Below are 14,328 nucleotides of genomic sequence, written 5' to 3'. Positions count from 1 at the left end.
TTTGGGAAACGATGAGTACTAATCCCATCAAGATTGGTGTTGCTACACCCTGCTACGATACATCTGTTAACCATTTTAATAATTACGTGATAACGTTGAAGAAATTTGCAGAAAACCACCAGGTCGTTTTCTCATAAACAAACCAGCGCTGACGTAGGATTCAGAGGGAGGCGTCCCGCACGTGACGTCACGAAAATCAATGTTTGCCGGGAAATCCAAATGCCAAGTTTTTCAGAGGTGGACCAATTCGCCTCAAATGGCTTGATTTCAACTGAATTTTTCTGGTATTACGCAAGGTAAAAAAAGTGCACAAAATGCAAAATGTTACAGATATTTGACCAAAGTTTAATATAAAATAGGAGAATTACATTGGTCTTGCTCCTGAATTTACCCGTGATATGCACTTTAACAGCGCTAATATGCCTGGAGAGAAGCCCCTAGGATTGTCCGCTTTGCTTATACAGACTTCTTGTGCCGTGGGAAAAAATGCACTGCTATGTGTTCCATATGCAGAAGAACTATCGAGGAGACGACGGGGACAACCTCAAACTTCCCTTGTCATTTGGCGAGACTCCACCCAGAGAAGGAAGTGACATGCTATGTTCATTGCTCTGTTGATAGTGGGGTTTGCTTGCTGACTGATGAACTAGCTAGTGTTAACCCCCTCTCATGTTATTTGCCCTTTTGATAGTGGGCGGGGCTTGTTGAGCGATGAACAAGCTTTTTATCTGTAGCCTGTTCACTAAAACGGGGCAGTGCGTTAGTCCAATACAGTAGCAGAGACAGTTTCACATAAAGGCAGCAACAGCCACCATCAAATGGTACGGTTGGAGTCATCTGCTCGGACTCGACTCGGATTGATAGTGGACTCGAAATTTTCTTTAATGACTTGGACTTGAACACTGGGGACTCGAGACTGGACTTGGACTCGAAGTTTAGTGACTCGACTACAACACTGGTCTGATGATACAATCATTTTCATTTTCAGTATTGTACAGATGAATAATGGTGGATACCAAACATCGCACCACTTTAATAACTCCAAAAGCTGTCTAAACACATTTCTATAAAAACACCCACTTTGCCATTCTTTTCTTTTAGCTAATGACGAGAATCAGTGATAAATGCCGAACTAACCAAGCCACGTACAAAGAATAAAACACACAGTCACAAACTGTCCTTGTTGGTACAGTGAGAAAAACTAGTGCGTGATCTGCAGCTTTGCATTAAAGCTACCTGTTCATGGGTTTCCCCAAAGCGTTTTAGCGTATCTGGCCCGATACGCTTGCTCTGCCTGCCGATACGCTTAGTCGCTTTAGTTAAAATCTGATACGCTTAGATTTATACCAATACGTTAAATTTCCTACCCACAAGTAACTAGATACATAGGAGAGCAAATATCAGATCCATTTACATACTGATTGATATCTGTGTTGAACAAGCGGCCTTTTTTTCAATGTTTGTGTTGATTCTGTCAAAGTAATATGTCCGCGTGGTATGATGTAAACAAACTGATCTGTTGGCTGTGTCAAAATCACGTGTTCAAATCGTCCAATAAAAATATCGAAAGGAAACGTCAGACATCCTGGAAGTTTCCGATTCATTATAAGCGATCTCACTGGCTGCCGATGTCGTCCCCCACCAGACGGACAAAGCCGACTGATTTTAATCACGAAAGTTTGACCTCGTCTATTATCATTCATGAACATGTTTTATAAGTACATAATCTTTCTGCAAACTTCTCATCTCATCTCATTATCTCTAGCCGCTTTATCCTTCTACAGGGTCGCAGGCAAGCTGGAGCCTATCCCAGCTGACTACGGGCGAAAGGCGGGGTACACCCTGGACAAGTCGCCAGGTCATCACAGGGCTTCTGCAAACTTAAATGTATGAATTAAGTTTTCCTTTAAATGTTTTAATCTTAATCTAGCCCTTTTAAACTTTATAATATGCAGTTGCGGGTGGCACAGTGGTGTAGTGGTTAGCGCTGTCGCCTCACAGCAAGAAGGTCCGGGTTCGAGCCCCGTGGCCGGCGAGGGCCTTTCTGTGCGGAGTTTGCATGTTCTCCCCGTGTCCGCGTGGGTTTCCTCCGGGTGCTCCGGTTTCCCCCACAGTCCAAAGACATGCAGGTTAGGTTAACTGGTGACTCTAAATTGACCGTAGGTGTGAATGTGAGTGTGAATGGTTGTCTGTGTCTATGTGTCAGCCCTGTGATGACCTGGCAACTTGTCCAGGGCGTACCCCGCCTTTCGCCCGTAGTCAGCTGGGATAGGCTCCAGCTTGCCTGTGACCCTGTAGAACAGGATAAAGCGGCTAGAGATAATGAGATGAGATGAGATATGCAGTTGCCTTACTTTTCTTTTCAGTGTATCTTAGTTATACATATATTATGGTAATTGCATCAGAAACATTCTAAATCATTACAGTTATAGTAATACAGCAACTTATTTTAAGGTGGTAGTTCTTAGGTTCAGATCCCTTTGTGATCAACAGGAGGTCATGATGATCGATTCTCTTCATTGAATTGCATAAGATGGAGCAAACCACTGTTCATGCACATTTTTGTTACAACACTACTTGCTCATACATAATTAAGGGATCCCCGTAGATTTTCAATCGATCGTATACCTCAGTAATCTATAACAAAACAGTTTAACTTGCACGTTGAACTTTAAGGTGAAATTTCAAATGTGTATACATGAATACTATTTAGGTCAGAAATCATTGAAACACTGGTAAAATCGATCCTATAATCATGGATCTAAAACCTCTCAGAGACCCTGAAAATGCACCTGAGAGCATCTATTTTCAAAAAAAAATTTTCCGGGGGGGCATGCCCCCGAACCCCCCTAGTTTCATTTCGTGCCGTTGGCGCTCAATTGTCTGTGTATTATCATGCCAGAATGTAGGGCTTTGATTTTTTTCTGGGGAAAACACTGCTGTTACAGTCGATTATATATCAGAGAGAGTCACCTCATAACAGTTAGTTACTGCAATCGGCACTGATTTGGAAGACAGGAAAAGACATGAGTGAGAGTATGAGGTTGAGTTCAAATCAGAGCTGGGTACTGTAGGAGTAGAACAGAGCTCAGAGATTTGGAGAGGAAGTGAGGAAACATGCCAAGACAGCAGCACTCCATCAGAATGCCATCCTCCACTGGCAGGACAGCTGTGTGTCCTTGAGACATGGCACTAGTGCCAGTGCTGATAGTGTCCATGAAAAACACAAGCGATGATTACTGTATAAGCTGCTTCAAGAATTTCGATGAAAATATCATCATTTGTCAAAAGGTATGAATTAAAAATGCAAAAAAACTTAACTCAATTTATCTCAATTATTGGTAAACACCTTAGGACTGAGCATGGCCTCCTAGGTGTCCCTGAGCTGAGCAATCAAGTTAGTATTCTATGAAAATGCACTGGAAAGCTGGACTGTTTGATTTATGAGATGCTTCTCATCCAAGCAAAAAAAAAAAAAAGCCAAAATTAAACATCCAATCTGATTCCGTACATGTTAAGGTTTTTACTTGATGCGCTCTCTTGGGAAAACTTGAACTGATTCTTAATCGCTTACTTGAACACTGTTTGTTTGACTCCGATGATGACGGCAGTGACGTCAAAACATCAGTTTATAGGGGATAGGTATGTAGTATATATTTATTTTTGTCATGATATATTTATATAGATATTTATGAAGTGTATATATGGTATGTATTTATTTTTGTAATTAAATATTTATATAGATATTTATGAAGTGTATATATGGTATGTCTCATCTCATCTCATTATCTCTAGCCGCTTTATCCTTCTACAGGGTCGCAGGCAAGCTGGAGCCTATCCCAGCTGACTACGGGCGAAAGGCGGGGTACACCCTGGACAAGTCGCCAGGTCATCACAGGGCTGACACATAGACACAGACAACCATTCACACTCACATTCACACCTACGCTCAATTTAGAGTCACCAGTTAACCTAACCTGCATGTCTTTGGACTGTGGGGGAAACCGGAGCACCCGGAGGAAACCCACGCGGACACGGGGAGAACATGCAAACTCCGCACAGAAAGGCCCTCGCCGGCCACGGGGCTCGAACCCGGACCTTCTTGCTGTGAGGCGACAGCGCTAACCACTACACCACCATGCCGCCCTATATGGTATGTAGTATATATTTATTTTTGTAATTATATATTTATATAGATATTCATGAAGTGTATATATGGTATATATTTTTATAGGTGTATTAATGTAGTTTGGATTTGGGGGTAGTTAAAAAGGGGTGGGAAATTAAAAAAGTATTGTACTTCTTCCCACTCCTTTTTCGAACAATGTGCGGTGTTTTGTAATGTCTTAGCTCTTTATGTTATTTTATTTTATTTATTCTTTTTTTATTTCTCGTTTTCTTTCTTTTGTATGTACAAATAGTTACATACATTTTTTTATACAGGTTCGAAATAAAAATAAAATTAATTCAAAATAAAATAAATTCATTCATTCATTCATTCATTCATTCATTCAAAACATCAGTTTATGATACCGCTAGCTTTTATTATTAAAAAACATTTTAGGCTGAACAATTTGGCAAACTTGGATGGAATGCAGTATGTCAGTGGAAAGTTAACAAATGAAAAGCTCCATGATGGAGGGATGCACTAGAGAGAAGGGGAATGAAAGTCAGTAGGAGAAAGACGGAGTAAGTGTGTGTGTGTGTGTGTGTGTGTGTGTGTGTGTGTGTGTGTGTGTGTGTGTGTGTGTGTGTGAATGAGGGTGAGGACCGTGGAATGGTCCAGCGACGAGCAACAGAGGTGGTCAAAGCAGATGAGTTCAAATATCTGGGGTTAACTGTAGAAAATAATGGCGAGTGCGGAAGAGAAGAGAATGCAAGCAGGTCGGAATGGATGGAGGAGAGTGTCAGGAGTGATTTGTGACCGAAGGAAAAGTGTACAAGACAGTAGTACGAGCAGCAATGTTGTATGGTTTGGACTTGGAGACAGTGGCGCTGACACAAAGACAGGAGGCTGAACTGGAGGTAACGGAGCTAAAGATATTGAGATCCTCACTGGGAGTGACAAAGTTGGGCAGGATTAGAAATGAGGAGTATATTAGAGGAACAGGACGTGTAGGACGGCTTGGAGACAAAATGAGAACGGTGAGATTGAGATGGCTTGGACACGTACAGAAGAGAAATCCAGAGTATATTGGGAAAAGAATGCTGGAGACGGAGTTGCTGGGTAGGAGGAAACGAGGAAGACCAAAGATGAGATTTATGGATGTGGTGAAGGAGGATGGTTGGTGCTACAGAAAACGATACTGAGGACAGGAGGAGATGGAGGGACATTATCCGCTGTGGCCACCCCTAACAGGAATAGCTGTAAGAAGAAGAGGAGAAGACTCAAATCAAAAGTCAAAGTCCATCCCACACCAGGTCTTCCCAGGCAGTCTCTTGTCCCAGTACTAACCAGCTCTTTGAGGCGTATGGGTACAGCGCCAATCTCCGTTTCTACAGCCCTCAGCCTCTCATACAGCAGGGAGCCCGTCCTCCGGTAACCACAAGAGCTCAACTCCCTACTCACAACTGCATTGTGGCACCTCACCAGACGGCAGTAAGTGCCATTTTTATGATGGTCTTTGGTATGACCCGACCGCAAGTCGAACTCGCAATCTCTCAGTCGACTGGCGGACATGCTAACCACTAGACCAGCTCGCTGTAGGAGACTCAAACAAATAGCCAAAATGTTATCGGACACATTTAAATAATGAGCAGGATCAAACCAGAGACCCTGAAGCTCTGAGCCTACCTACGATACTCTGCCACTGTGCCATAACTGGATCTGAAATATGCCTTGAAATTTAAAACTACAGGGCCGTATATAAAAGTTCAAAAGCTACACCAATATTTACAAGCGTAACCTTAGTCGTACTGAATTATTTATTTCAATCTTACAATTTTATTTGTAATGAAATGTAGCCCAAGCACTGAACTGAAACGCTGATTAAAATGGAAGCTCAGGCTCATGAGAGTCTCATTCTCATCTCATCTCATCTCATCATCTCTAGCCGCTTTATCCTGTTCTACAGGGTCGCAGGCAAGCTGGAGCCTATCCCAGCTGACTACGGGCGAAAGGCGGGGTACACCCTGGACAAGTCGCCAGGGCTGACACATAGACACAGACAACCATTCACACTCACATTCACACCTACGCTCAATTTAGAGCCACCAGTTAACCTAACCTGCATGTCTTTGGACTGTGGGGGAAACCGGAGCACCCGGAGGAAACCCACGTGGACACGGGGAGAACATGCAAACTCCGCACAGAAAGGCCCTCGCCGGCCACGGGGCTCGAACCCGGACCTTCTTGCTGTGAGGCGACAGCGCTAACCACTACACCACCGTGCTGCCCCGTTCATGAGAGTCAAAAAAGAAAAGCGCCTGATCGTCCAGAGACAGCGACGCGGTCAGATGGGATCAAAACTGGCTCTGCTCTCTGTGTGGGAAGGATGGCATTATTGTCTTCCCTTCAGTCACAGCAACACTTGGAAATCACCGGTATCTGTTGAGCTCATGTATGCGGAAGAGGGCAAAAGGCACATTATTCTGAGTGCTACGCTGCGCTGATACAGCATGAGCAGCAGTTCAAACAAATGTGACTGACTGTCTTCACATGTCTCAGAGGAAGCCTCCTCCTCCTCCTCCCAACCTGGTCTGAAGCTTTTGTACGACAGGGCAGAGCTGGTTGATGGGTGCGAATTGGCAGGCGACCAAATTGGGGATTAAAAAAAAAAAAGGGGGGTAATACTGGATTAGGAACTACCTGAGGATGTAAATCATGCTGCTATGGAACCTAGCTGGATCAGACCTTTCAATAATATGCCATGTTATACAAACGGGGTTTTTTTTTATTATAAAATGGCAAAATATCGGTCCTAAGTTGTCCTGTTGAGTGTTGACAACACAAAAGGAAAATCGTTCCCCAAACTAATCTCAAGTAGCCCTGCTGTTATTTGCTACGCGAAGTGAAATATGAAGTAAAGATTAAATCCTGCACAAAAATCAACAACAACAACACGTCTTTTTCAGCTTACAGTCCTCGCCTTACCTTTTCTGCTGAACGGCCAGCACGTGCACGCCAGAGCTGCGTTGACCAGTGCAGGACGACAGCAACGTGAACACGCAAACACTCAGGCGAGCTCCTAAATCTCAGAGTACACATCGACCTCACTGCGCACACAAACACTACTAGCACGAGTTAATTCTGAACTAGTCTCTCCTCAACTAATCCTCTGCCTCGGAAACACACACATACACACTATCCCACACTTTTTAAAAACACACACACACACACATAGGCAAACATTTCCGTATTTCCTTTACTGTGACGCCACATCCTGCTTATCACAATGCACTTTGGCAGAGTGAAGCTTCAGCGAGTCACTATGGATATCCAGTTCCTGTCTGTACATCCCTACAGACACAGGGAGCACACACTCCCCTTCCTGAGCACGGTTTAGTCTGAAGTGGCTGGACGCACAGCAAAGTTCTCTCTGCGTGAATACCTGTGTACAGCTCGACAACATTTGCCAGTGTTCTTTCTTGAGCGATGAGCACTCTTCGTGACATACTGCTATACACACACACACGCTACCGTTCAAAAGTTTGGGGTCACTTTGAAATGTCCTTATTTTTGAAAGAAAAGCACTGTTCTTTTCAATGAAGATCACGTTAAACTAATCGGAAATCCACTCTATACATTGCTAATGTGGTAAATGACTATTCTAGCTGCAAATGTCTGGTTTTTGGTGCAATATCTCCATAGGTGTATCGAGGCCCATTTCCAGCAACTCTCACTCCAGTGTTCTAATGGTACAATGTGTTTGCTCATTGCCTCAGAAGGCTAATGGATGATTAGAAAACCCTTGTACAATCATGTTAGCACAGCTGAAAACAGTTGAGCTCTTTAGAGAAGCTATAAAACTGACCTTCCTTTGAGCAGATTGAGTTTCTGGAGCATCACATTTGTGGGGTCGATTAAATGCTCAAAATGGCCAGAAAAATGTCTTGACTAGATTTTCTATTCGTTTTACAACTTATGGTGGGAAATAAAAGTGTGACTTTTCATGGAAAAACACTAAATTGTCTGGCTGACCCCAAACTTTTGAACGGTAGTGTATATACACTGAAGTCAGTTCGGCTCAGGAGAAGGCAAACATGGATTATTCAGTCAACATCTTTGTAACTTGACAGGTCGATTCTTTAGCTTGAATGCAAGCAGCCTGAATTTTTCAAACGCCTTTGAAATCATTGAACAGGCTCTCGTTTATTCCTCACCACTACAAGTGCTCAATCAAGGCACTTCCACCAAGAGACTATATTTCTACATCTCATCTCATTATCTGTAGCCGCTTTATCCTGTTCTACAGGGTCGCAGGCAAGCTGGAGCCTATCCCAGCTGACTACGGGCGAAAGGCGGGGTTCACCCTGGACAAGTCGCCAGGTCATCACAGGGCTGCACATAGACACAGACAACCATTCACACTCACATTCACACCTACGGTCAATTTAGAGTCACCAGTTAACCTAACCTGCATGTCTTTGGACTGTGGGGGAAACCGGAGCACCCGGAGGAAACCCACGCGGACACGGGGAGAACATGCAAACTCCGCACAGAAAGGCCCTCGCCGGCCACGGGGCTCGAACCCGGACCTTCTTGCTGTGAGGCGACAGCGCTAACCACTACACCACCGTGAGTAGGTCATATGTTTAGATAAATATCTTCGCGAGTTTTTTTAATCATACAAGCATGATAATCATATTGACAGAAACTTTATACTTTACACTTTCCTATGTGTCCACTGCCAAATAATATTGTAGTTTTTAAATGACCTAAATTGGATGAAACATAAAACGTGTCACACCAGACTCAGCATGCTGAGAGCCCACTTCCGCATTCATAAAAGACTGTTCCCATGGTAACGGCATGATAACCACTTTCACTCTTTCGGTTTCGATTGATTTCTCTTTCGCCAAGATTTACATTATCTTAAGTAGTACTTTCATCAACTACCATTATTACTGATTTTTTTGTTACAGTATTTACATTTCAAGTAACTACAGGAAAATTTCTTTTCATTTGTAATTTAATTTCACTTATTTTTAACTCCTGCAGTATTGCACTTTTTAACAGAATCAAAATTATTCCTAACATTTTATGATGCCACATTTGCATTATGTATATTTCGTAAAATCAAAACTTGCTAAAAGTATCTATTATTTTCAGTTGTATATATATATATATATATATATATATATAAATAAATAAATAAATAAAATTTACCAGCTGGGAGGTCCGTATGGTGAAATACCGTGACCGAGGTCTTGAAAGTACTGAGCGAGGCCCTCTGGGTCAGTATTCAAGGCCGAGGTGACGGTATTTCATCATATGGACCGACCCTAAGCTGGTAAATAATATATTTATTTTTTTCTTTACCAAATTCTAACAGAAAACGAGAGCGCCCGAAAGGGAAAACCGAGCCGAGCCGCCATTTTGAATCCTCATTCACAGCTGTAATGCAAATGGCTTCCTCCTCGGTATACAAGTGCACTTCCATGGCAGGAAAAAAACTACATTTTGCCGCCTATGTAGTCCCCTATTTATACAAATAGGAGTCATTCAGGATTCAGACATGTTTTTGCTCGGCGTTAGCAACAGTTAGAGGTTTTTATCTTTCTCCTGAAATGTTTTCTTTTATTTCTTCTTCCTCAGGGTAGTAAAACTCGCTTTCGCTGTGAACACTGTCGTTATCGCTATCCATGCTGTAAAATTAATGCTATTCTCCTGAGAAATGCTGCAAAAAATGTATAAGATGTTTGATAATCTTATAAATAAATCTTCTAGAAAAAAAGATAAATGTTGACAAAAAATGCTACTATATTTGTTGTTGTTGTGAACGAGCGAGTCGCCAGAGGTCCGTAACTGGGGCCCGTACCGTAGGATACGGACCCGCTCGCCAGCCAATCAGAGCGCAGGATTTGGACCGCGAAAAAAATATTTCATAATATTAATCTTTGGAGTCGGCTGAATCGCATTTGTTATCTTTGTTGTATATAGTAAAGATGTATTCTGTCTAATAGGACTTGACTGCAGCAATTTGTATTTTGTTTTTTGCCTTAAGTGCAGTGGAAATTATAATTTAAGGTTTCTGCTTTTATTGCAGGAATTTGTAGAAGATTTTATTGATAACTACAGTGATTTGTAAAGTTCTGGTTAAGCCTAGGTCACAACCGGCCGTACTTGCTCCTATGGCCGGTCTACGTGCAAAAAACGCAAGAAACGCACGTCTGATGTGCTGATTTTCGAGCCGTAGACTGGCCGCAGAGGTTCTTTGTCATGTCAAACAAACTTTACGGGCGCTTACATTTTTTTCAGGTTGCAAGACAAACCTACGGCCAACGTGCGTCTTTCTCCACGAACAAAAAAAACGCAGCAATTTGGGAAACGCCAAAAATCGCACGGCCAAAAAAACGTACGTCCGGTTGTGTCCCCCCCCCCGGATCAGAGCATCTGCTAAATTCCTGTAATGTAATGTAATCTTATCACACACACACTGCCACCTCCAATCCACTCTGTCCAGTTTAACCAGTAGATTAATAATGGAGTGATTATGTCGTTACTATTTGTGTTAAGCATGGCACCGGCTTTCAGACCCTGCTTTAGAGACTATTGACAGATCCCTGCTCCCTGTTAGACACTGCTCAATGCTCTACCAGCAGCCATCAATACGCTTCAGTCACGATGTCAAAGAACTGTACATCTTTATTTCCTTCCCTCTCTTCAAAGTTCTCTCGAATACTCAGTGGAAATAAAATCCTATTCTTTAAGCCCCTTTCAGATCCCCTAAGGCTCCTGTTCTTTGAGGTGTGGAACAGCTTCAAGGATCAGCCGTGACTCAACTTTTAAACACCATCTCAAATTAATGAAAGAGGCTTTAAATCCCATACGTTAGCACTTGAGAGAATTATAATTAGCGCGGTTATTCCACTACGGCAGTCAGGTTCAGAGGCGCAAAAACCTCAAAAAAAGAACCCAAGGGAAAAATCTGCTCATATTCATGACCTGAGATATACTGTACACCCAATATCATGCTACTACCGTGTCAGAGTCGCTGCTGTGCTGAGAATGCTCCGGTACTACACCAATCATTTCTAACCAGTGGTGCCCTTCCTCAAAACATAGTCAGCATTTGGTACTCCAGTACATCCTGCCTCTAGTGTCCTTCCTCATTATAGCATGAAAGAAGACCTGACAGACATTATACACTCAATGAGATTTCAGTTGATAAGTGAAACGTCATTTATACCCTGTCCACACTAGGGATTTTGTACCGATATGAAACTACTTTTGTACCGCAACACCTGTCCACACTAGCAACTATACCGGTACTGTAGCGGTATAACTGTATCGGTACGAAACCCACAAATGTATGGGTTTCGTACCGGTACAGTATCGGTACTGTAGCGCTTCGCTGTAGTGTGGACAGATGAAGCGGCTCTGTATCGATACAAATATAATGCGCAAAGTCACACACCTCAATCGATGTCTTCGCTGAATAAAATAGTGAAGAACGGAGATTCATTTGTTTCTTTCTCAACTGCCTCACGCGTTTTATACGATTCGACTGAATAAATGACCACCAGAAATACAGACTGTACACTGACAACAAAAAGCACACACACGTCGTTTCATCCGTACGGAAGCCGAGAGAGGCCCTTCATATAATCCTTTTTTTTTATTCACCTTGTTATCCCGAGATAACGACATAATTAATTCAGGATCTCGAGAAAACAACACAACTAATTCGAGATCTCGAGAAAACAAAACAATTATTTCATGATCTCGAGTAAACAGCTGAGAAATGGTTCATTCAGGTGCGCCAAGAGACTTGTGATATGCTGACTTTGGGGCTGTTTCTCATTCTGTATAGACGCAACTTTGGTCATTAGAATGTCTGGAATAATCGATCACCTAATAAGGCAATATTTTGATCAGGGGTTGACACAGGGAGAGATTGCATTAAGTCTTTTAATAAGGGATCATTTCAAAATTAGTCCGCGGCACCTCCACAGAAGACTGGCCCGGCTTCGTCTCTACCGACGGAGATACAGTGATCCAGCTGAGATCATGAAATAATTGTTTTGCTTTCTCGAGATCTCGAAATAACAGATGCCATATATTCTCGGAATGAAGTTACTCGGTAACCACGGAAACATTTCGCGCACGCGCATTTCAACTACCGTGAAAGAAAACCGAAAACATTCCTCGCTAGTGTGGACAGATGCACTAAACTGTACCGGTATACTTTGTATCGATTAGGGATGGCGAAAACTAAAAAAAATCTTGGCCGACCACCGAGCCTCATTAGCCGGTTAAAGTCGGTTAACCTATGAGTTTAAAATTCTAGAATTGGAATTATTACACGGATGCAAACGGCGCGCCTTTTCGCGGATGTCGCCCTCTCCACGGCTGAATCGCGCAGATCCGACCTTCCTTTCCCAAGGGGGGGCGTTGGAGCGTCCGACCACAACTTCATCAAAGCAAATTCTGCATATAAGCAAATGCCGCCACAGTCCACGAAACACAGGAAGTACAAGCACGAGAAGAAAACAGCAAATCAGAAAGCCCCGCACGCCCGCACCGAAGCTGCGCAAAATTTAATGTGCGCAGCTTCCGCGCAAACGCGCGCAGCCCCCCGATCCACTGCCCTCCTCCCACACCTCATGGACTGCAACGGCACTCGCCTATTTAGTAATTTTAATACAGAATCCACCTTGAAATTACAATCAGACACTCCAACGCCCCCCCCCCCAAAAAAAAAACAAAAAACGGATCTGCACGATTCAAAAAAGAAGTCGGCATCTGCGCCTTTAGTTTGTGTGGAGAGATATGATCTGCAATAACATGCATTGTTGGCTACAGACCGAAACATACTTTCAGAATGCACTGGCCAAGGCAGGACTAAACTCCATGTGCCTTCTAATAATAATTTAAAAAAAAACAGAATAGTAATTTGTAAGCTAAAAAGCCTGTGTCTACACTTTTCTTTCGCCGAGTGGCAGCTGGGCGAGACATGACTGAATGGGTGTTTCTGATTTGTCAGCTGTCATCATTACACCGCATGGCATGCCCCAAGCGTTTACAAACACGGAATTCCAGGTTCTCCGCTCCAAAATCGGCAGCTTCAAAACGATTGATTTTTTTTTTTAACCGACAACCAAAAAAAATTAACCGGTTGACGTTGATTCGGTCAACCATCAGTCAAACGGTAATCGGTTAACATCCCTAGTATCGATACAGTTATACCACTTTTGTACCGGTATAAGTGTGAACACAGCATTATACTGTAGGGACACTGAACTCAACCTAAAACCAAGATGGTTCCCGACTTACAAACCACAGACAGCTAGTGGGTAAATGAACACGCAGGTTCTACAAGACTTGTCTCTGAATGCATACAATGAAAGCTACTGTACATTCCTGCTCGTGTATACTGACATTCTGACAACACAGATGATGTTTTGTTTGGGTGGTTGGTTTTTTTCACCAAGAACTGCATATTTCCTGCTGAACAGCTTCTAAAAGCTTCCCGTCTGCATTAAAGGCTTTAACTCAGAGACCTGCTTCTTTCACAAGGTGAGGGCAGAAGGAGAGACGGGATCCTTCTTTTTTTTTTTCTTTTTCCCATCACTCAGCAATTTATGGGCCTCAACCATTAAAGGGGGCATCACAAGTTGAAGTCTCTGGAGCTGAGGAACCAGTAATTATCCCTTCCTTCCTTCTTTCTTTCTCAATGGCCATCAGTCAGCCCAGGAGCCATCCCTCTCTCTTTCTTAGCCTATGAGCATCGGTGCCTTGACAGAAACTTGCATAATCTCAGATTTCCGAATCAAGCAGTGCTACAAGGAGCTGTTTTTCCTCCCTATATAAAAGCAATGTATTTTCTCGCAGTGGTTTAAACATCACATTTTGTTACCCCAATTTTTCACTCATCGCTATGTTACTATAAGAGGCAAGAGTGCTCTGAGAGCACAATATCCCCCGCTGGCAACTATGCCATAACGCTGGCAAAATGCGACTGAATTGAACGAAATTGCAATATGCGTATTACCGACATATAACAAAGAATCCTGTCAAGTTTTTTGGAAATTCCTCCACAAATTGTGACAGGAGTTGATTTCAAAAGGTAAGTACCTTTCCCGGAACGGACAGATGGATGGATGGACATCGCCACGATATAATCCCCCTTTGGGCCTTTCGGCCAGCGGAAGATAATAATTGTG

General features: G+C 42.9%; 1 protein-coding gene across 9 annotated transcripts in view; it reads right to left on the bottom strand.

The window, feature by feature from the left end:
* Positions 1-14,328, bottom strand: part of ptk2ab (protein tyrosine kinase 2ab) — a 251,570-nt gene that overhangs the window by 150,482 nt on the left and 86,760 nt on the right. Inside the window, exon 1 of one of the 9 annotated variants that reach the window (XM_060921914.1) lies at positions 7,094-7,189. The exons of the other annotated variants lie outside the window; for them this stretch is intronic. The gene's annotated coding sequence lies outside the window, so the exon portion shown is untranslated. Of the gene's footprint in view, positions 1-7,093; positions 7,190-14,328 lie in introns of those variants that run through there. 9 annotated transcript variants of the gene reach the window in all.

The sequence above is a fragment of the Neoarius graeffei genome, chromosome 5 (genome assembly GCF_027579695.1).
Source record: "Neoarius graeffei isolate fNeoGra1 chromosome 5, fNeoGra1.pri, whole genome shotgun sequence".
NCBI classification, from domain to species: Eukaryota; Metazoa; Chordata; class Actinopteri; order Siluriformes; family Ariidae; genus Neoarius; species Neoarius graeffei.
Note: the sequence above shows the minus strand (reverse complement) of the source record. Positions and strands in the feature narration are given on the sequence as shown.